This window comes from Pinus tabuliformis, chromosome 8 (genome assembly GCF_031772625.1).
Source record: "Pinus tabuliformis cultivar Carrire ecotype Pingquan chromosome 8, CPIR1, whole genome shotgun sequence".
Taxonomy (NCBI): domain Eukaryota; kingdom Viridiplantae; phylum Streptophyta; class Pinopsida; order Pinales; family Pinaceae; genus Pinus; species Pinus tabuliformis.
This window is the reverse complement of record NC_142294.1, coordinates 1529053698-1529061791: the sequence shown is the minus strand read 5'-3', so window position 1 is coordinate 1529061791 and position 8094 is coordinate 1529053698. Positions and strand designations below refer to the sequence as shown.

General features: G+C 32.6%; 1 pseudogene; it reads right to left on the bottom strand.

The window, feature by feature from the left end:
* Window positions 1–471: 471 nt before the first annotated feature.
* Window positions 472–1639, bottom strand: LOC149241749 (dehydrodolichyl diphosphate synthase 6 pseudogene; annotated as a pseudogene).
* Between the last annotated feature and the right edge of the window lie 6455 nt (window positions 1640–8094).

The window sequence follows — 8094 nt, the reverse complement described above, 5'->3', positions numbered from 1 at the left end:
TTATATATTCCATCTAGGTTGGAGACACCATGAACTAAATGCATTTGATAAATATTATTATATGTTTAAATATTATTGTATGTTTAATTGGCTAGTAATAATGCATTTCATAAATAGTATTGTAATATTTTATTGACTTAAAATTTGATACTAGCAATCTCTCACTAAACAAGAGAATAATTTATTTTTAGGAGACACTATAAACTAAATGTATTTCATAAATATTATTCTATGTTTTATTTTATTGGCTAGCAATAATACGTTTCATAAATAATATTGTAATATTTTATTAATTTAAAATTTGTAAATTGATTTTTATAAAAAAACAACTAAGAAAACCCATAGAATATTTTAACAAAGCAGTGACAGGCCAAGAAAACCCTCAGAAGAGACTAATTTATTTTTAGGAAAAAACAACTAAGAAAACACATGAAATAGTTTAACAAAGCAGTGACAGGCTAAGAAAACCCATAGAAGAGACTAATTTAATTTTAGGAAAAAACTACTAAGAAGACCCATAAAATAGTTAAACAAGGCCGTGACAGGCTAAGAAAACCCAGAGAAGAGACTAATTTATTTTTAGGAATAAACAACTAAGAAAACCCATAGAATAGTTAAACAAGGCCGTGACAGGTAAACCTGCAAACACAGAACTACTATGGCGGCACCAGTACTGTTCGTTGCTCCCGCATTCTGCATCATACTGATGCATTGCGCGAGATCAGTCTTTCTAGCTGTCTTCTCTTCTGCTGGATCAAAGGATACGCTTTCTGATAGTCCAGAATGGCCTTCAACAAATGCCTGAACGAGAACTCTGGCCACAGAACGGGTGTCACACAGAGGAACGTGAAAGAAGACTGCCATAACAGAAAGTTACTGAGCCTTATCTCCCCAGATGTTCGGATCAATAGCTGCGGCTCTCCACAGTTAGCGGTGTACAGATACGCTCAATTTCCTCTGCCGTGACTGATGATTGAAGCCCATCAATTTCTTCGGATGCTGCACCATCTTCGTCGCTTTGGCTGTGAAAACTATTGTCAGCGAATTCGTATTTTTCATGAACCTCAATCCTCCTGCTCACAGCTTCATGGCAGACGTTTTCTACTGCTTTGACGATTTCGTGAGTGGAAGTGTAAGGAGCGAAAATATTAAGAATGGCTTTCTCATTGCCTTGGCTCATAGCCATAGCTTTTTCTGCCGCTCTCCTGACGCGCTCGGGAAGAAGGCTCAGCTCTCCCAGTATCTGCACGCGAATTCCATATTTTGTGACCATGCTTTCCTTCTCTATCAGCGCTTCCAGCTTCTCCTGCATCAGATTCATCAGCGTCTCGACCTCCTCTTTCGAGCGCTTGAAATTCTCGATGCTGAATGCGTACACGCTCACGCATTTGATGCCTAAATCATAGCAATCCCTCAAGGTATGCATGAGGGTGTCGTATCCGAATTGATGGCCGCTCGTCTTCTCCATCTGACGATGGGCTGCGTATCTTCGATTGCCGTCCATGATGATCGCTACGTGTTTAGGAATGGGGCCAGCGCATATGACCCAGATAAACCATCTCCTTAACACTTCGTATATCGTGTTTGCACTCGAGGCGATGCCTCTTGCAACAATGGATAGCAGGGCGGCCACTTCCATCTTGAAACCCTAACACTGCAATTTCTTTTGCTACGCCTTTTTATAAAGACTGCACCCTCTACCGCACATAGATGTGATGGGTTTGACGAAATTTCTTTCAAAATCTGTATCTCGTAGTTGGAGCTTCCTACTCCAACTACCATTCTTTATATATATTACCATTTACATGCGTTACCTAATTTTTTTTTGCTAAATATATAATTTAATATTTAAAAATGTATGTATTTTAATAAAAAATTATAAGTTCTAATAAAGTGATCCAATTTAATTTTATTATAGTGTACGTTGAAAAGAAACAATTAATTTTAATTTTCAACCGACTAAAATATTATAACAAAATTTTGGAAATAGTTATTTGACTCAAATAAATAAATAAGAAAAGTCAAATTTATATTAATAATTAAACAAAATAATTAGTAATATAACTTAATAAAACTAAAAAATAATAAAGCAAGATTATATCACAAAAATAAACTAATTAATAAAATATGATTAACTGCTGGTGGTGGTGGTTAACGTCTACTGAGACCAAACTTTGGTCTATCGGACCTAAAAAAACAAATTATTTAGTTTGATTTAAGATTTTATTCCTATGCTCAAAAAGCTTGGAGAGAAGCCTCGTGAGCTCACTATAATTTTGACATCGTAAAAGGTTAGGAAGGTTATTATTGCGACAAAGATTATGAAACTAAAATCTAATGTGGTTGTATCGGGGCACTCTAAAAGGAAGTGGTTTTCATCCTCGATGTTCCTATTCGCACAGAGATGTTAATATTGTTTATATTAACATATACACAATTATATATATATATATATATATATATATATATATATATATAGATATATATATATATATATATATATATATTTATAATTAAGTTTATTAAAATATATTTTTAATATAATAATAATTCATGCTAAATTGAAATAGAAAAATGGAGAAATAGAAAAAATTAAAGAATTAAGAATTAGATAAAAAATAAATAAAACTAAAACAAAAAATTACTAAACAACTCACAATAATACCTCAACTAGTCACCTTACAAATATATAAATTTATATAATAAGAAAAACAGAATTCCTAATGTTAAACTATGGATAAAGGACAATTGTTTTTTAAACTATTTAATTTATTACTCTATCTTCATAAATTAGCATTTTCTTTAATTTATTAATACTCCATAAACTTAAGCATACTATATGAGTCTCAACTTAAAGTTTTAGATTTAATTACTCATCATGTGCAATTTCACACTGTGAGTGAAAAAAGATATGGACTTTTTGTAACACATCCAAAGACCCATTATGGATGAGTATGTTTTTATCTTGGAACCTCAATATTATAGAGCATTCTATGTTTATTTTGGAGTCTCATTATAATCTTTTATATTATAGGTTTTGTATAATTTGATTCTTTATCTTAGTCTCATCATAATTTCCTAATATTCTAAATTTTATATAATTTGATTATTTATCTTAGAGTATCACATTGTAAAAATATTAATTTTTTAATTTTATTTTTTACTATTTTATTTAAATAAACTATGGCAAATATTTATATCTAAAATATAATTAATTTTTTAATTCATTCACCATTTTAAAAATTTAAAATTTAAATAAACACTCAATAGTAAATTTTATAAAGATGGTTATAAATAAATTTCCATCAAATTTAATCGGGATAATTTTATAATGATTGATACACATAAATATCCATCAAATTTAAGCCGTCTCCAAAATATCTTCAGCTATTTTAATAGTTTTCTTTGATCATGGAGTTTATGGATTTAGAAAAATTCAATGATGTAAATTTCTCTTCATCGAAAGTAAAAATTCAAATGCAATTAATGAAGAAAAATCTGTGGGGCATAGTGAATGGTTCAGAAGTAGCACCTAAAGATGCTAAACCCTTAATTGAATGGAAAAATAGAGATGACAAAGGTAAGTCCATTATTGGACTTGCTTTTTCAGATTTGCAATTACATCTTGTAGATCTCACTAAACCATCTAAGGAAATATGGGAACATTTGAAATGCAAAATTTTCCATAAAATTACAATTATTTACACTGAAAATGAATGAAGAGACATCTATGTCCACTCATGTAAACAATTTAATATCTCTTATAAGATAATTAGCTCAAGCAGGTGTCAAGGTGGAGGATGAAAATGCTAAAGAAATATTACTAAATAGTCTTCCTTCAAGATATAGTAATGTTGTCTTCCCTTTGAGTCAAATGTCTTCACAAAAATTGCATGAGACAATTGCAGCACTTCTTGTAGGAGAAAAGAGACCAAAACCAAAGGATACGGAAGAGAAATCTCCAATAGAAAACACATTGTTTACAAAGACAAGGATGAAAAATAAAATTGCAAACAAAAGTGAAATTGAATGCTACTATTGCAGGAAAATTGGGCATACAGTGTGGAATTATAGAAGTCATGCCAGTGATCTAGGAAAGAATCAGAAAATATAGCCACAGATGAATATCCATTGAATTCTAATGATGAATTCAATGAAGATTTTGAACCTCTTAAACTTTTTTAGAACAACTCAGTGAAAAGGCTCAACGTGGATGGTTGTCTAGATAGTACGGTAGTTGCGGGTCTTGGGAAGAATCCCTCATTCGTTGAAGACGTGGAAGTGCTCTTCTAGTGAGGTTATGTGACTGCTTGGGACACTGTTCAATAATTGACTTCGGGAGGTCCTTGATTCAGGAGTTCAAGGGTTGAACTCGGGTATCCAACTTGCTAACTACAACTTTACGAGGGTTATGAGGCAACTTGATGGAGTTTATACTGATAAGTTGTAAACCAGTAAGTTAAAGAATGACTGTGTATTTTTTTGTTTGTGGATGATTTCAATAAATTTATGTAATGTAAGCATTAAAAGGGGATGTTGGAGTTAATGCTTACATCCTATATTTGAGATGTTGGTTTGAGATGGCTGAGAGATTCTCTCAACCTTTCTTTCTAAATTAGGAATAAATTAGATTTGAGAAACTCTATATATTAGAGTAATATCTAAATGTAAAGTATGTGTCTTAAATGCATACACCTTTGTGTGAAAATATAAGTGCTTTGAGCGATTCTTAACGGATTTTAATCCATTCCCATTTTTATTTTTTTTAATTTACCATAAATAATTATATTATTGAACAAAACTAAATGTTGCGTCTAAATATTTTAATCCAAGTGAAGGATAATTATTGCTTATTGTATTTTTAATAACCTAGAATTCACAAGAATAATTATAAATTATCGTAATTAATTAACTCAAATAAATATCGTATTATAATTATATTGAATCAGCCCATCGCACTTGTATCACATTACCTTTGTCAATAGCGCTCCACCTTCAATAGGGGACAAAAGCTTGCAAGTTGCAGAATTCGATATGAAATCCCACATCATGAAAATTATGTGATAAGTTGCAGAATTCGATATGAAATCCCACATCATGAAAATTATGTGATTAGACAGCGTTTTATGAATGTTACATTTGATTTTAATACGAGGCAAAGGGATCTGGAAATGTCAAAAAGATGATTGATGGACGGAAAAAAAGGTCAAAAAGATGGTTAGTTTGGTTGGTGAAAGCCCGTTCACATAGTGATGTTAAAGTTTTTTTTTTTCATGTGAGAATATAAAGGTTCACATAGTTATGCCAGGTTAAAGTTCTTTCAATGACAGCTTTGTATTATGTGATGTTAAAGTCTTTTTTCACGTGAGAACATAAAGGTGTTTTGTTACTTATTTTTTTTTAAATATTTCAAGTTATTTAATTATTTTATTTTTTAATTTAATATAATTAATTAATTATATATATATATATATATATATATATATATATATATATATAAAATCAAAGTTTGACAAAAAGATGTTATGAAAATTACTCACAAAAGAAAGATAATATTAAAATTATCTATTAAAAATTAAGATATGGTAAAATATTTGATGATGGTGATGGTTGTAACGCTTTACTTAATCTTATAAAATATTTGATGATGGTGATGGTTGTAATGCTTTACTTAATCTTATCATGTTAATTTTTATTAGTGCTTAATTCACTTATAATTATCAAGAAATATTGGTATATACCTATATTGTAATTTTATTTTACTGATATAAATTTTATTATTGTTATTATTCAATTCCCAACTTGTCTTCTCAAATTTAATTTTGGATAGAATATGTTCTCCTACAATTTATTCCAAATTAAATATCCATATCTCAAATAGTTTTGAGAAGATATGGTTTTCTCCAATTTATTCCAAATCTACTTGGGAGAAGATATGGCCTTCTCCAATTTAATTCTAAATTTAGTACTCATATTTTATTCCCAAAATGTCTTCTCAAATCTACTTTGAATAAGCTATGGTAAGAAAAGTCAAGAATACTAAATGAAAGGATGAGGGGGTAGTCATGACATTAATGATAGGTGGTTGAGGTGGATGGAAGGAAGATACATAAAAATAGGAGGATGATGAGAGGAGGGGGGAGATCCTTGGTCTTGGTTTTGGTTTGGAGGATTTTGTTTTGGGGGAGGGATGTAGAGAAAGAGAAGGGAGAGAATAGAGAGATAAATGAGAGAATACAAACTTGGATCTGGAGAGTGTTTGTTTAACTTGGACACACTAAACCTGGTTGGACTTGGGCTTAGAGGGCTAAGAACTTCCACAGGTTCCCTAGTTGGCTAGGAGGTAAATTCAGTTGGGTAGTCGAGAGGAGCATCCAACAGAGTTGGGAGCATCTTAACCAAGCTATTGAAACATATATTCTTCCGTTGATTGATTACTTATGTAAATGGTTGCAATGAAATTTTTACTTGTTTAATATGTTGTAAATAAATTTTAATTGTATATTGTCATCAAATAAATTTTGAGTTATAAATAAGTTGTTTCCATTTTTATTGAGTTTAAATTAAATAAATTTAGTTTGTAGTTATAGGACCCTATGATGGATTCTCACATATGGTATCAGAGCCTAGGTTCAAAATCTGGACCTTGAAACCAACCTACTAGCAAAAAAAAACAACAAACAATATTGCAAACAAATTTAATTATATTAAAAACCAAAATAAATTGAATTATTAAATTATTAAATGACATTGACCATAAATTTAAATGATGGAAAAATAATATTTTCCATATTTTCATCAAAATCAATATATAGCATACTTACATACATACATATATATATAAAATTATTAAATGACATTGACCATAAATTTAAATGATGGAAAAATAATATTTTCCATATTTTCATCAAAATCAATATATAACATATTTACATACATACATATATATATATAAAATAGGCAAAATGTCACGTTTGTTTTTTCCCTGCAATTTGTAAAGAGCAGAATTTTACCATTACTAGATGTAACCATGATGTAAAAAAAAAATTATTATAGATATAACCATCAACATTTTGAAAAAAATTAATTGTGGAGGTTGAGAAAATTTGGTTGCTGCGGAAGAGAGCCGAGATGAACCCTAAAGGCAGAGCCGCCGCCTCCTCGCCTTCGGCCGTCGTCCGGCCTCTGGAAGGCTCTGTTGATGCAGGTGAAACGCAATACACTCAAGGACCTCCGCTCCAGAGCTTTGCTGAAAAGCCAGGTCTCCACTGCGTCGCCTTCGGCCCTGAAAACGCCAGATCTGGATCTTTTACTGCCGCATCGCGTGCCAGCTGCCTCCTACAGAATGCAGATACGGCGACTGAGAAAGAGGACGCAGATCTTTCTCTTGTTTCGGATACCCTTCGCAGTGCGAACCTGAAATCGAGTTCTCTGTCAGAATCTACGGCACGAAAGAACTCCTCTGCATCGGATCTGGGCTGGAATGAAAGTTACCATTGGCAGATACCTTTTTCTCCTCCTCTGCCTCCAGGGCGTCAAGAGTTAGGAGACCCTACAGCCTCTGGCCCCGTGCTGCTTCAGAATGTTTCTGGAAAAAAGCTCTCTGCCCCCTTTCAGGTTCAAATCACACAGATCTCAGGCAAAACCATTATGCAATGGGTACACCCTTTAGATCTGGTGCAGAACCTCAAAGCAAATCTGGAGCGCAGACTTGGGATCCCCACAGCCCTACAGAGACTCATCTTCCAAGGTAAACAGCTCGACGATCCTCTTCCTCTATCTTTTTACAGCATAAAAATCAACAGTTCTTTAGTGTTTTCCTTTCGCTTGAGAGGTGGAGCTGCAGGGCAATCCTCTTCTGCTCCTCCATTCTCCTACAAAGATGCAGTCCGCTCTGAGATACCTGCAACCCCGGAACCTCCTAAACCTAAGCCTTTTTTGGTGGACAAATTGGAGGAGGTTCCCTCTGTTGAGATCTCCTACTCTGATCTTGCAGATGACACCCAAAAATTTGCTGAAAGGGCCATCATCTGCAGATTCAATGGGCTATGGCCACGCTCAAAGGATCTTTATGACTGGATCAATGACAACTGG